This window comes from Atractosteus spatula, chromosome 3, assembly GCF_055471065.1.
Source record: "Atractosteus spatula isolate fAtrSpa1 chromosome 3, fAtrSpa1.hap1, whole genome shotgun sequence".
Classification (NCBI taxonomy): domain Eukaryota; kingdom Metazoa; phylum Chordata; class Actinopteri; order Semionotiformes; family Lepisosteidae; genus Atractosteus; species Atractosteus spatula.
This window is the reverse complement of record NC_142708.1, coordinates 74813008-74827423: the sequence shown is the minus strand read 5'-3', so window position 1 is coordinate 74827423 and position 14416 is coordinate 74813008.

The window sequence follows — 14416 nt, the reverse complement described above, 5'->3', positions numbered from 1 at the left end:
TCCCCCCCCTCTCCGGGCAGGAGCTGCAGAGACCCCAGGGGCAGACAGGCCCTGCAGGTGGGCGTGTCTGTCCCCCCCCTCTCCGGGCAGGAGCTGCAGAGACCCCAGGGGCAGACAGGCCCTGCAGGTGGGCGTGTCTGTCCCCCCCCTCTCCGGGCAGGAGCTGCAGAGACCCCAGGGGCAGACAGGCCCTGCAGGTGGGCGTGTCTGTCCCCCCCCTCTCCGGGCAGGAGCTGCAGAGACCCCAGGGGCAGACAGGCCCTGCAGGTGGGCGTGTCTGTCCCCCCCCTCTCCGGGCAGGAGCTGCAGGGACCCCAGGGGCAGACAGGCCCTGCAGGTGGCCGTGTCTGTCCCCCCCCTCTCCGGGCAGGAGCTGCAGAGACCCCAGGGGCAGACAGGCCCTGCAGGTGGGCGTGTCTGTCCCCCCCCTCTCCGGGCAGGAGCTGCAGAGACCCCAGGGGCAGACAGGCCCTGCAGGTGGGCGTGTCTGTCCCCCCCCTCTCCGGGCAGGAGCTGCAGAGACCCCAGGGGCAGACAGGCCCTGCAGGTGGCCGTGTCTGTCCCCCCCCTCTCCGGGCAGGAGCTGCAGAGACCCCAGGGGCAGACAGGCCCTGCAGGTGGCCGTGTCTGTCCCCCCCCTCTCCGGGCAGGAGCTGCAGAGACCCCAGGGGCAGACAGGCCCTGCAGGTGGCCGTGTCTGTCCCCCCCCTCTCCGGGCAGGAGCTGCAGAGACCCCAGGGGCAGACAGGCCCTGCAGGTGGCCGTGTCTGTCCCCCCCCTCTCCGGGCAGGAGCTGCAGAGACCCCAGGGGCAGACAGGCCCTGCAGGTGGGCGTGTCTGTCCCCCCCCTCTCCGGGCAGGAGCTGCAGAGACCCCAGGGGCAGACAGGCCCTGCAGGTGGGCGCGTCTGTCCCCCCTCCGCTCTGGGCAGGAGCTGCAGAGCTGCTTTAGAAAAGCCTGTGTCAGACGAGTGCAGCTCCAGCGCCATCTTGCTCTGGAGCCCCAGGTGAGAGCAGCTGGGGAGCCCCAGTTTAGGGGTGTCATTTCACGGGACAGCTCGGGGGAGGGTCCCACACCGACTTGCTTCTCCCTCGACCTCGGCACGCCGCCTATTTGCCAGGGGTTATTCTCTAGGACTAGAGGGTTTTCAGTGGCGTCTGAGGCTTGGAAACCACGAGGCCCCCCCTCACGCAGCTCGCTGGCGCAGGGAGGGGTGCTGTGCTTGTGTCTGTGGCGGTGGTTTGTCTGGGCCGTGGGCGGGGAGAGATTTCACGGCTGCTGCTCTGTGGCCCCTGGCCTTCTCTGCTGGGGAGCACGGATTCAGTTTCCACTTCCTGAAGCTCCCTGACCTCAGAGCCCAGGTTCAGCGGAGGAGAGGTGATAGCTGAGCGCTGCCATCGCACACCGGAGTGCTGTCTGGGACGTTGTACCCGTACCTTAAGACTGTTAATTACTCGATTGCTTGCAAAGTGACGTCATATGTAGCTACACAACCTAAATCACAAAAGAACAAGTGTTCAGCGCCCGTTTGAGGTCAGAGTACAAGACATTCAGCAACTCCCTCTGGAGAGCTCAGAGCTGAAGAGATGATATGTCTGTATGAGGCAAAGCTGGAGGTCATAAAGAGATCAGTGACGAGCAGTCTGAACCCTTCCGAACGTTTGGCCAGTGTCTTGTCTAGAGGACATGGTGCTCAGGTCCCTGTGGTTATAAGTGAGATCTCTGGCTGTTGTCTTTTAAGACTGTTTGCTGGCCTGCTGAGGGGTAATCAGAGGACATTACGCTCTGGAGACACCTGGGCTGCAGTCTGAACTCCGGGAGAGACTTCTGTTGTGAAGTCTGTGGGTGTGGTCAGCAGGAAGGAAGGGGCTCTGCCCACCCTGGGGACAGACGGGGCCCTGGTGTTGCCTGTCTGTTCCAGCCAGCCCTCAGCGCCGTGATTTTGAGCTGCAGTGTTTCTGTATCAGGAGTGAAGGAGAGGAAGGGAGATGGCTGGCATGAGGGGGGTTTTCTCAGCGTTAGTGCTGATTGGCTCCCAGCCCTCTGCCAGTCACAGCGCCCCCTCCTGCCAGACGCAGCACACAGCTTGTGCTCTCCCTCCCCCAGGGCTGAAGGACAGCGGTAAGGCCAGGCCTTTTGGTGTTTCGAAAGCTTGACCCTGGTAAGCGCCAGGTAGGGCTCACGCTGCAGCCCTCCGGTCAGCACGTCCTGAGCAAGCTGGTTCTCGAGATGAGCGCAGGAATCGGCAATTAAACATTACAGCCCATTTGTTATCGCGCTCAATAGCTGGGATGACTCACGCGGCCTGGCAACAGGCTTTAGAGTTGGTTTCTGAGTGATTGATGTTAAATGTTGCTTTAGAGAAGGAAACGGGGAGGCAAAGTTTATATGAACATAGAAATGTGACTTAAAGAAGAAAATGACATTTATTGCACTGACATTAGAAAAGCCAAGACAAAGCTTCAGTACAAGCTGAAGCAGGCGTGTTCGTCAGACTATTAAAAGAAAGACTGTTGTGAGGAACAAAGGAAAGTTTTTTTTTCCCAAATGGCTGCAATCAAAGTTTTGCATAATTTTGTCTTCTGTTCACTTTTTTCATTCTGTGAGTTGTTGTTGGGTTTAAAATTGACCTTCCAGTGAATCATCTCTCTTGAGAAAAGCAATAACCTTCTAAATGTCTTTATTTGTGGGGGGGGGAGGATCTTTTTTTTACAATCGATGGAGATAAATCTGCGCTTAAATTAAGAAGATGCAATGGCTGAAGTGATGTTAATTAGACCTTAGAAATCAGCTTAGTAATTAAACGTGTCAGTGAACTGCAAAGCGGTATGTTACTCTGGCCTGGCCTCCCCTTCTGATTTTAACCCAGCAGTTTCAAACTGAGACAGGCTCATTCTAGACTACTCTTTAAAAACTGCTGTCAGGAAATAAGATCAGACATGACACAGTAGTGGAAATGACGTGTATATGACCCAACACCAAGCACAACAAGGAGCAGCCTCAAGCATGGCAGTATCGGGTAGCTTGCAAAGCCTGGTGCAGGTGTTGGTGCCAGTGGCTGATGTGTTGAGAAGAAAGCAGGAAGCTTCGCCCAGTGGGGTAGGATTTTCCTGTTACCCAAGTGTGTAGAAGAGCATTGAGCAGCGCTTTCACCAACAGGGTTCAGAGCACTGTGCGAGGCTACTGTGCGTCCCCCACAGGGCTCTGGCTTCGTTGCTGTCCGACAGTTTGCCGTGTGATTTCCGAGCCGTGACTACAGAGACTCGCTTGAGAATCTCAGGATTCAGGAGGTGTGGCACTCAGAGCGCCCGGCGGGGAAGCCACAGGGAAACTGAGCCAGAGCCCTTCAATGCGTCCTCCGTGAAGCGCGGGTGGTGGCCGCACGCTGAGGCCGAGAGGCCTGGCCTGTCTGTTCCAGTCGGCTTCTTTCAAGTAGGGAAAGAGAAGCACCACCTGTCTCTCAGCAGGGGGCATCCCGCCCCGCCATCGGCACTGGGGGGCAGTCCTGGGTGGAGCCCTGGCAGAGGGGTGCGTGGGGAGGGTGCAGGGGGCGCTGCGGAGCTGGCAGTGCGCCCCTCGCTGGCGGGGCCTGAGAGCGGTATTGTCCCGTTGGCAGCCAGGCTCCGTGATGGAGGCGCTGTAAGCCGAGGGAAGACACTGGTGAGGGGTGAATCTGTGGTGGCGAGCCAGTCCGATGTGTGTGGACGTGTCTTGTGTATATTGTTGTGAAACACTTAACGGAAGCTGATGTCTTTAGACGCTTAACCCCGAGGAGAGCTGGGGCCCATTTTTGTTTCTCTCCAGGTTGTGTTTTTTTCGCAGTTTGTCCCAGTGGAGGGAGCATGGGTAGGGGCTAAGTCAGGGCTGTTCCTGGTCCTGCAGGGTCAGCCTGTCTGCAGGCTGTCCAGACCTGGTCCTGCAGGGTCAGCCTGTCTGCAGGCTGTCCAGACCTGGTCCTGCAGGGTCAGCCTGTCTGCAGGCTGTCCAGACCTGGTCCTGCAGGGTCAGCCTGTCTGCAGGCTGTCCAGACCTGGTCCTGCAGGGTCAGCGTGTCTGCAGGCTGTCCAGTCCTGGTCCGACAGCCTCAGCGTGTCTGCAGGCTGTCCAGTCCTGGTCCGACAGCCTCAGCGTGTCTGCAGGCTGTCCAGTCCTGGTCCGACAGCCTCAGCGTGTCTGCAGGCTGTCCAGACCTGGTCCTGCAGGGTCAGCGTGTCTGCAGGTTGTCCAGACCTGGTCCTGCAGCCTCAGCGTGTCTGCAGGCTGTCCAGTCCTGGTCCGACAGCCTCAGCGTGTCTGCAGGCTGTCCAGACCTGGTCCTGCAGGGTCAGCGTGTCTGCAGGCTGTCCAGACCTGGTCCTGCAGCCTCAGCGTGTCTGCAGGCTGTCCAGTCCTGGTCCGACAGCCTCAGCGTGTCTGCAGGCTGTCCAGACCTGGTCCTGCAGGGTCAGCGTGTCTGCAGGCTGTCCAGACCTGGTCCTGCAGCCTCAGCGTGTCTGCAGGCTGTCCAGTCCTGGTCCGACAGCCTCAGCGTGTCTGCAGGCTGTACAGTCCTGGTCCTGCAGGCTCAGCGTGTCTGCAGGCTGTCCAGTCCTGGTCCTGCAGGCTCAGTGTCAGCTGCTCTGAGCTCTTCAGGTGCTGCTGCTTTAAAGAGACACAGAAAACCTGCAGACACACTGATCCCTCCAGATCCAGGACTGGGCACCCGTTGGCTGTTATCTGAAATATGCAGAACTCAGACAGCATGAAGGAGGAATGAGGGCAATTACTGTAGCTGTTGTCATCGATTCTGACTGAACGGGTGCTCAGGCCAAGCAGAGTTCGCTGGAGCTGAGCACCTCTCCCCTCCTCAAACCTTTACAGGGTCAGCCCTTCGTGATGCTTTGGTTCAAAGAAAGAAAAAATCGAAAGTTTCCTGTGATCATCCCTCCTGGGGAGAAAAAAGTTCCTTAGATGTGTAGTAGGATTAAGCTTTCATTCTGGTTGTTAGACCACTGCAAAAAGACAAAAGCACAAATGTGGAAAATGTTTTTTTTTATTTGTTCAAAGTACTGTTTGGCTGTGAAAGTGTTTTGTTTTGTGCTCAAAGAAGTTAATAAAAGCTTTATTTTGGGGGAAGGGGTGGTTAGGGAGACATGGTGATGACCATCTTTCAGCCTAGAGCTCTGTGACCCAAATGTCCTGGTGAGTATTTATCTTTGAGAGATGCTACATTTAGGCATTTAGAATCCCAGCAGGCAGCAGTGTGCAGTGTTAGTGCACTATTGTGTTTGCTGTGGACACCTGAGCTCTAGTCAGGCCACGCACGGGAAGTTAGTATTCTGTCTGTTCACCTGCAGGGGGCAGTGTTCTGTCTTGGAGTCAGTAGTGGGTCGCAATCAATGTTAATGCACTAGCTTCCAGAGACCCGGGTTCCAATAGGGGAGCTGGGATTGTGCCTTTCACCTCCAAAGTTCATTGTGTTGAATTCCCAAGGGAAGCGTCGCAGACCAGTTTCAAAAACCAGGCGGCGGTCACGGCGAGGGAAAGAGCACGGACTCGTCCTTTCGGACAGGAAGCAGCGACGACAAGCCATTCCCACACGAAATCCATATCGAATCTGAAGTAGACCGCGCGTTAACTGTGTAGGAAAAAACAGAGTGCAGAGATCAAAAGTAACGAAATATTTTAAACGTGGTGACCTAGAACTCCTAGCAAGTGAATGCACTATGGATTGATATATGAAAAATCTAAATAAAACTTGGAACAGATGTGTCTGGTTTGTAGTTCATTCCTCTTTGGATGTCCTCACGGCTCGCACTCTGAACAGCTTTGTCAGTGAGCGTGTAAGACATTGCTGTGCTCACCACTATCCCTACCACACATTCCAGCAAAAACACAGCCACATTTTTTACACACTTGTGGAGTTTATTGCAATGCCTCATGACCCATTAAGGGTTGCACAGGGAAAAAACTGTGTCATTTTGGCTCCATCGTCTTCAGTGGAACTCATTTCAAACGTGGAGTGCTGGTGTGGTTTCAGACTTCTTCCCTGCTTGGGATTGGAGATTGTGTCCCATAAGCCTCATTTCCCCATAGGTCTTCAACTCCTAGGATGCACATATTTATATTTATTTATAGCTAGCACTGATTTCTGATCTGCAGGATGTGCACCTTAACATCACTTTATTAGCCCTATACAATTTCTTGCATTAGGAATTTGTCTTTTCGCATACGCCAGCTTGCTCTCCATGAGACACCCAGACAGGGAGAGAGCCTGGGGTCAGAGCCACAGGGTCAGCCATTGTACAACGCCCCTGGAACAGTTGGGGTTAAGGGCCTTGCTCAGGGGCCCAACGGAGTAGGATTTCTCTGCTGGCTGCGGGATTTGAACCAGCAACCTTCCAGCCACAGGTGCAGATCCTGAGCCACAGAGCCACCACACCGCACCTAGAGGGATTGACTTCACTTGCGCCCTCACTCCAGCCACAACAGATGTTAAGGCTTCTTCTGGGCTCGCTCTTTCCATTGGCTGAAGGGCTGGTATCTTAAGGGTGTTTTAGAGACACTGCTCAGGTAATATACTAAGCTTTTATTGCCCCCCCTGCCCTGTGTCTTCAAAACAAACTGCATCTCCCCTCTCCCACATCCTCCTGTACCGGGCTCCCTCTTCTCGCTCTCTGCATGATGCCTGCCTTCACTCCGAAGGTAATAATTTCTCCGTCACGATTGACTGTGCTGCTTAATGGCTCCCAGTGCTACAGGCTGACGAGGGAGAGCAGCCTGTTCGAGCAGACAGGCAGGCGGGGGAGGAATCAAGAGCCGGATGAGGAGACGGGAAAAAGGACAGGATGGGTGGAGAGGGACGGAGGCGATTCCGAACGGGACAAGGGCAGGGTGACGGGAACAGAACGGCAGGAGAGGAAGAAGAGAGAGTCTCCTGGCCGGGACAAAGGGACTTCCTGTCCATCGTAGGTCCCAACAGCCTTGCCCTTCCTGCAAACACACATGATGGCCCTTCTCTGCGTGCTGCAGTTTGACACGTTCATGACCAGCAAGGTGTTTTGATCCAGAAAGACTGCTAACTGCTTCGACATGCTCTTGGATAGCTTGCCTCGTGCTGGCCTGTGTCAACGCAAGGGGACAAGTTGCAGGACAAATGCCCAGTACAGTACGGCGGTTTGCAGTAATATGGTCAGGGCAACCAAACAGCCATCTGCATACTCTGAGACCAGGAAACAGGACAAGAGAATCGGCAGGCTGTGACACAGCATGCTCTCCTACTGGACTCTAATTAACAGACCCCAGGCGACTGAGCTAATCATCTGGTTGGATGAGGCTGCTGGGCCGTCTCGCTGAGTTTCTCATTAACCAGGAAACCCTTTAAAAGGGGCTCCTGTCTCTGTCCGTGTGACATCGTCAGCGGTTTGTCTTGTTTGGGGTCTAACGCTGTGTGCCTGGCCAGATGACCAGTGCCGCCCCTCGCCTCGTCACCCCACTCCAGGCTGGGGCACAGCCTTCCGGTTTTCTGAGGACATTCCTGACCTGCACAGATTCCGGCAGCAGTCCATAGTGGTGAGCACAATTACCCTGCAGGGCCTGCTAGCCAGCCCAGAGCCTCAACACTGGTGTGCCAAATGCTGGTTAATCGCTGTAAATTTGCACATTGTTTTCAGAATTTCCCTGTGGTCCTGCTGCAGAAACAGCACCGAGTCCGTGGTTTCCCTGCGTCTTCCCACACATAAAAATGCCCCTGTATATCTTTTTAAGAAACAACTCTGTGGGCGATGAAGTGGCCTTTGGCGCCGCCTGCTGGGGGCTGTTGGGATCGGGGTCAGAAAACTGCAGCAGGTCGGGCGCTGTTCCCAAGAACTCTTCCCAAAAATTTCTCTCAAAAAATTCCCGTGCACTCCCACAATGATACGAACAGAGAGAGAGAAGCTAAAAAAGGAACACGTTCAGGTGGGTAACTGCGTCAGCATGCGTAGGCTACAGAGGAACAAGTAAGAGGTTCGCACCCGAAGAGTTGTGTTTTCTGTCTTCTCTGTTCAGCGTGGAATAAACCTTTACTTGTTCCTAAAAAAGAGGACGTTCGACGATGTGGAAGATTAACCCTGTCCCAGAAAGGGGGCGCTAACACGCAGGGGCACGTCTGGTGGACTCGAGCCTCGGCGGGACCGGAACCGGGTGCAAAACTCCCGGACCCAGGCCGAGCGGGACCGAGCCCAGAGCCCAGAGCCCAGAGCCCAGCAGCAGCAGCGAAGCAGCGGGACCGACAAACCGTGAATCCGCGCGCACAGGTGGTGCTTTTAATTGCGTTGAGATGCTGGTTTGGTAGAAGTCAACATTAATCACGGAAAATATGTTTCTAAAGAAGCATTTCAGCGTATCTGTCTCCATGGTTGCCATGACATTTCAAGGGAGCGAATGGTTCTTGCTTTTAACATTTTTTTTTTCTGTTTATCACTGTGAAACGCGTGTTTCCAGTGGGACTTGTGACAACGGCGCACGGTGCTCGGGGGAGCAGTCCAGGCAAATGTTGTCTTTTTCCCAAAATGTTTATGTATTCAAGTGGCTGCGCAGCGCCGTGACAGTACCCAGCGAATGACGGTCACGGGAGGTTTATCGTGTCATTATAGTGTGACCGGTCCGGGTGCGCGGGATGTTTGCTCGTGAACAGAGAACTGATATCTCACTCGAAAACCCGCAACTCTCCAGCGTCCAACGTGGAAAATAACACTCCAGTGTGAAAAATACAGAAGTTTAATTCAAGAACAGAGCCAACTTGGTACATTCTGTGGACTAGTTTGTTCCAACCCGACTGAACCGAGCCTGAGTCGCAGTTACAACCCAAAAAGCCGTTCGCTAGAGGTCGTTCTGGAGTTCCTATTTCATCAGCTTTGAAAATACCGGCACACTGAGCAATATGTACTGTGTAATATTTTGTAAAGATCGCAGTATGTGTCGGTGGACAAATACGCGATTTTGCCAGGGACAAAATGTAAGTAATATAAAAATTGCTTACAGTTCTATAGCGGTTTCTGGACACTCCACTCAAAGCGCTTTACAGGTAATGGGGATCCCCTCCACCACCACCAGTGTGCAGCCCCACCTTTATGATGCTCCAGTCCTCTCCCCACACACCAGCTCTCAGTGGGGAGGAGAGCAGAGTGATGAAGCCAGTTCAGAGATGGGGGTTATTAGGAGGCCATGACTGGTAAAGGCCAGGGGGAAATTTGGCCAGGACACCGGGGTTACACCCCTACTCTTTTCGAGAAACGGCCTGGGACTGACTCCAGTCGGCCGCACGATGGCGTACTGCAGCAATCCCAACAGACTTTCCGGACTGAAACGACTTCGTTTCGTGTGCTTCTGCTTTGCTTGCCCTCTAATGACGTGCGTTACCGTACGTCTGCCAGCGTTCCCCTCACCTTCCTGGTTTTTACTGTTTTCCCACTGTGATTTACCGCCGATATCCCCCGCGGTCCCCAGCCCTTGTGCTGCCGCTGATCCTGAAGACGCTGATCCTCCTCATCAAGACGGTCGGCTCCAGAGAGACCCGGTTTCCTTAGTAATGGGGAGTTTAAAGATTATCTGAGTATACGATTTATTCCATGCTTTATTACCCTGACTGTGCCTTAACCACGCTAAAGATCTTAGAAAACGAGATTTAGCATTTGGCTTAGAAGCCATTTTATTTTAGTATGCTGCTATCTCGGGAAGGGTCGCCAAAGCTTGGACAGCGAGTAAATTGGAGCAGAGTGGCGTTGTCCCGCCACCTAGTGGCTAAAGCGAGTAGCTACACGCGGCGCGCAGGGACGGGTGCGGGAACGGGCGGCGCGTGTCTTCCCGGTGACCCCCTGCTCGCGGGCAGGGTCTCCCTGGAGCAGACTCGCGCCTGTCTTTAGCGGCGTCCCTGGGACGCTCTGGGGTCCATGCCGGCCGGGCTGTGCCTGTGACTGTCCCAGGGCACGGGGGCTCCTGGGGTGAATGCCAAAGCGAGCTCTCCGCCAGCTCTCCCGGCCTGCCCGTGCTCTCGGCGAGACACGCACACAGTGACGTCTGGGATTCTGGTCTCCCACTGGCAGCTGATCACTGAAAAGAGTTTGATTCGTTCCGCCCGGCACAAGATTATTAACCCCTCCCCGGCCCCGGGTCCGAGACTCTTTCCTCCCTTGGGGGTCATGAGGAAGACGAGGTGTCGCTGATCTGGCTCTTTGTTCAGGCGCTGTTGTGCCTCTGAAGCGTCTCTCGCTCCCCCTGCGCGGGAATACTGCAGCAGCGCCTGCGTGTTTCCTGGGAATCGGGACCTACCTCAGCTAAGCAACCGGAAAAGTGCAGGAAAACAGAAAACCGTGCGGTGCACCGGGAAGACCTTGTTTAGAATATTGTGGACCCCATGTATGAAAATTGATGTAGCTGCCCTGGAATCAGGCCAGAGAAAAGAGACCAGCTGCGTTCTGGGACTGAAGGGAATGGGCTCACGTTCGCCGCCAGGCTACACGACCCGAACCTGTTTACGAGGCGACCAGATTCAAGAAATCAATTTCCTTAAAGGCACTGACAAAGTCAGCCCAGTGGGCTTCTTCAGAATATACAATGGAACACAAACGAGTGAGCCTTTACGCAAAGAGTTGTAGGAGCATGGGACAGGCTACCTGGCCATGTTGTTGAAGCCTTCACCTCGCCATCTTTAAAGATAAAGCCAGGCGAGACCCTGGGATCAATTAACTAATTAACTACTAACTACCAAGCAGGCCTGATGGGCCAAACGCCTCCTCAGGTCTGTGACCCGCCTTGTGTTCTTGTGGCTCAAACGGCTGTTTCTAGGCGGGAGCTGCCCAGCTCCACTGAGGGATTGTGAGGAAAGAGACCAGGCAAGCCGACCTCTGGATGTCTTTATTCGTACGCTTACTCCTTTGTACAGCTGGGCTTAATTGCTTTCGCCATTTCCCAGACAATATCATTTAAAATAACAAGTCATCCTTTAAAATCAGCTTCTCCTTCAAATGGGTTCTTCTTCAGCGATGTATCTACAGATATGTACAGAGACCCCTGTGGGGGAGCAGAGGGGCGTGGGGGTGAGGGAGTTAATAAATAAGCCGGGGTGGGGAAGACGTCTGGGAGAGGGGGAGGGGGGGTCTCTTCTTCCAGACCCCGTTAGTGTTCCAGTGTTGTGTACGGAGCCCAGCCAGGCAGTCTGAGCGAGAGGCGCTGGTTTGGAGGTCCCCGGAGTTACGGGCGGAGTGAGCCTGGGGAACGCGGCCTGGCGCCCCGGGGGCCAGTCCGACCCCCGCTGTGCAGCTGTGCCCAGTCCCTAGTGTCGCCCCCGGGCACTCTGGAACGGTTCTGCAGCAAAGCGCCGCTGCCCATGGGGCGCTGCGTGGCGCCGCCCTGCTGCCGATGAAGAGGAGGCTGGCATGTGAGCGCTGCCTGGCGTTTCTGGCTCTTCCCGTTTGTCCGTTCTGTCCGACGGTAGTGGTGGTGGTGTGGGGGGGATTGTCACGGCCTGGTGCATTCTGGGAACAGTGCTGGGCAGCCAGGGTGGGCTCCGTGTTGAAAACAGCGGAGGAGGTCGTGCTCTCCGCAGGGAGCTGGAGCTGTGGCGAGAACGGGCCGCCCAAGCCTCCAGCCTCTCCCTCCCCTTGGGCTTCTGCCACAGCTCTGGTTCGGAAGTCTCGGCGACGGCGCTGGGGGCACAATCCTGATCCCTAAAGACAGCGAGAGGAGATGGCAAGCCGGAACACTTCCTCCCTGGGCAGGAAGGGAAGAGGGGAGCCGATGGGTCAGAGGTCATGTGGGTCTAGGAGCCCGGCACCTTTGCCCATCCTCCACCCAGGCCGCGAGGTCTGGGGGCTCACGACTCCTGGCTTGGAGTGTGCCTCACAGCGGCAGTCCCTGCGGCTCGGGAGAGCCGGGAGTTCAGCCGGGGCGCAGATCCCAGATCCCGTGACAGGGCGCGCACCTCCGTCAGCAGGGAGAGCAAGGGCCGGGCGGGATGCAGAGTGAGATTTCCGGGAGTTCTCTTCTGTCAGCGCAATGGGAACAGATTACACGCCGGGCCTGTGAGTGATCCCCTCAGTGCCCGACGGAAATCTGCTTCGCTTGGACAACACACAGAGAAACACACTCACACACACACACGCTCACACACAGACACGTGCATACATGTTCCCTGACATGCGTTCACCCCTCCCTCTCACAGCCCTGTACCCTACAAACGGAATTTCACGAGCCCATCTGTGGGCTCTTGTGCTCACAGTGTATCACATCTTATCGCATACACACACTGCAATACACATCTTTTTCTTCTGCTTCTGCTCCTGTGGTACAGGAGGACATTGTGTTGCAGTCAGGTTCTCTCCAGTCCGGAGCTGGAGCGGGTGCTCACGTGTTGATCATCGCGGCCAGTGTGTTGTAGACAGACGGATGGACAGACTGTGACCTCTAACCCCCTGTCCCAGCCTTGCGCACTGGCTCTGCCCCCGGGCTGTCGGTGTGACCCATGCACTGGCCCGCGCGGGGGACTGACAGGGATGGGCGCTGTACCCCAGGAGCCCAGGCTTGGATGTGGAGAGGTAGGGGGTCTTCTGGGCTCTGAGGGGTTGTGAGTGTTGTGCGAAACACACCATTTTTCAGGAATAGAGGTTGTCTGATTGCCCATGGGAGCCAGTTTTGTTTCGGGAGGAGACAGAGAAAATCTGGGCAAAGCGGAGAGTGGGAGAGTGGCTTGGTGGGTTTAAGTCAGGTGAGCTGAATCCCTATGGCAACAGGTTACAATGGGAGGGGGCGAGGCGTGGCTGTCCTGACAGAGAGGGGGGGTGGGAGGTGTGGCTGTCCTGAAGGGCAGAGAGGGGCGGGGTGAGGCGTGGCTGTCCTGTCGGGGGGGGGGGGGGCGAGGCGTCGCTGTCCTGACAGACAGAGAGGGGCGGGGCGAGGCGAGGCATGGCTGTCCTGGCAGAGAGGGGCGGGGTGAGGCGTGGCTGTCCTGACAGAGAGGGGCGGGGCGAGGCGTGGCTGTCCTGACAGACAGAGAGTGGCGGGGCGGGGCATGGCTGTCCTGACAGACAGAGAGGGGTGAGGCATGGCTGTCCTGACTGACAGAGAGGGGTGAGGCGTGGCTGTCCTGACTGACAGAGAGTGGCGGGGCGGGGCGGGGCGTGGCTGTCCTGACAGAGAGGGGCGGGGTGAGGCGTGGCTGTCCTGATAGACAGAGAGGGGCAGGGCGAGGTGTGGCTGTCCTGACAGAGAGGGGAGGGGCAAGGTGTGGCTGTCCTGACACAGAGGGGCGGGGCGAGGTGTGGCTGTCCTGACAGACAGAGAGGGGTGAGGCGTGGCTGTCCTGACTGACAGAGAGGGGCGGGGCGGGGCGGGGCGTGGCTGTCCTGACAGAGAGGGGCAGGGCGAGGCGTGGCTGTCCTGACAGACAGAGAGGGGTGAGGCGTGGCTGTCCTGACAGAGAGGGGCGGGGCAAGGCGTGGCTGTCCTGACAGACAGAGAGTGGCGGGGCGGGGCGGGGCGTGGCTGTCCTGACAGAGAGGGGCGGGGTGAGGCGTGGCTGTCCTGACAGACAGAGAGTGGCGGGGCGGGGCGTGGCTGTCCTGACAGACAGAGAGGGGTGAAGCGTGGCTGTCCTGACAGAGAGGGGTGGGGCAAGGCGTGGCTGTCCTGACAGACAGAGAGGGGTGAAGCGTGGCTGTCCTGACTGACAGAGAGGGGCGAGGCGTGGCTGTCCTGATAGACAGAGAGGGGAGGGGCAAGGTAGTGGCTGTCCTGACAGACAGAGAGAGGAGGGGCGAGGTGTGGCTGTCCTGATAGACAGAGAGGGGAGGGGCAAGGTAGTGGCTGTCCTGACAGAGAGGGACGGGGCGAGGCGTGGCTGTCCTGATAGACAGAGAGGGGAGGGGCAAGGTAGTGGCTGTCCTGACAGAGAGGGGAAGGGCAAGGTGTGGCTGTCCTGACACAGAGGGGCGGGGCGAGGTGTGGCTGTCCTGACAGAGAAGAGCAGGGCAAGGCGTGGCTGTCCTTATAGACAGAGAGGGGCAGGGCGAGGTGTGGCTGTCCTGACAGACAGAGAGGGGTGAGGCGTGGCTGTCCTGACAGAGAGGGGCGGGGCAAGGCGTGGCTGTCCTGACAGACAGAGAGGGGTGAGGCGTGGCTGTCCTGACTGACAGAGAGGGGCGAGGCGTGGCTGTCCTGACAGAGAGGGGCGGGGCAAGGCGTGGCTGTCCTGACAGACAGAGAGGGGAGGGGCGAGGTGTGGCTGTCCTGATAGACAGAGAGGGGAGGGGCAAGGTAGTGGCTGTCCTGACAGAGAGGGACGGGGCGAGGCGTGGCTGTCCTGACACAGAGGGGCGGGGCGAGGCGTGGCTGTCCTGATAGACAGAGAGGGGAGGGGCAAGGTAGTGGCTGTCCTGACAGAGAGGGGAGGGGCAAGGTG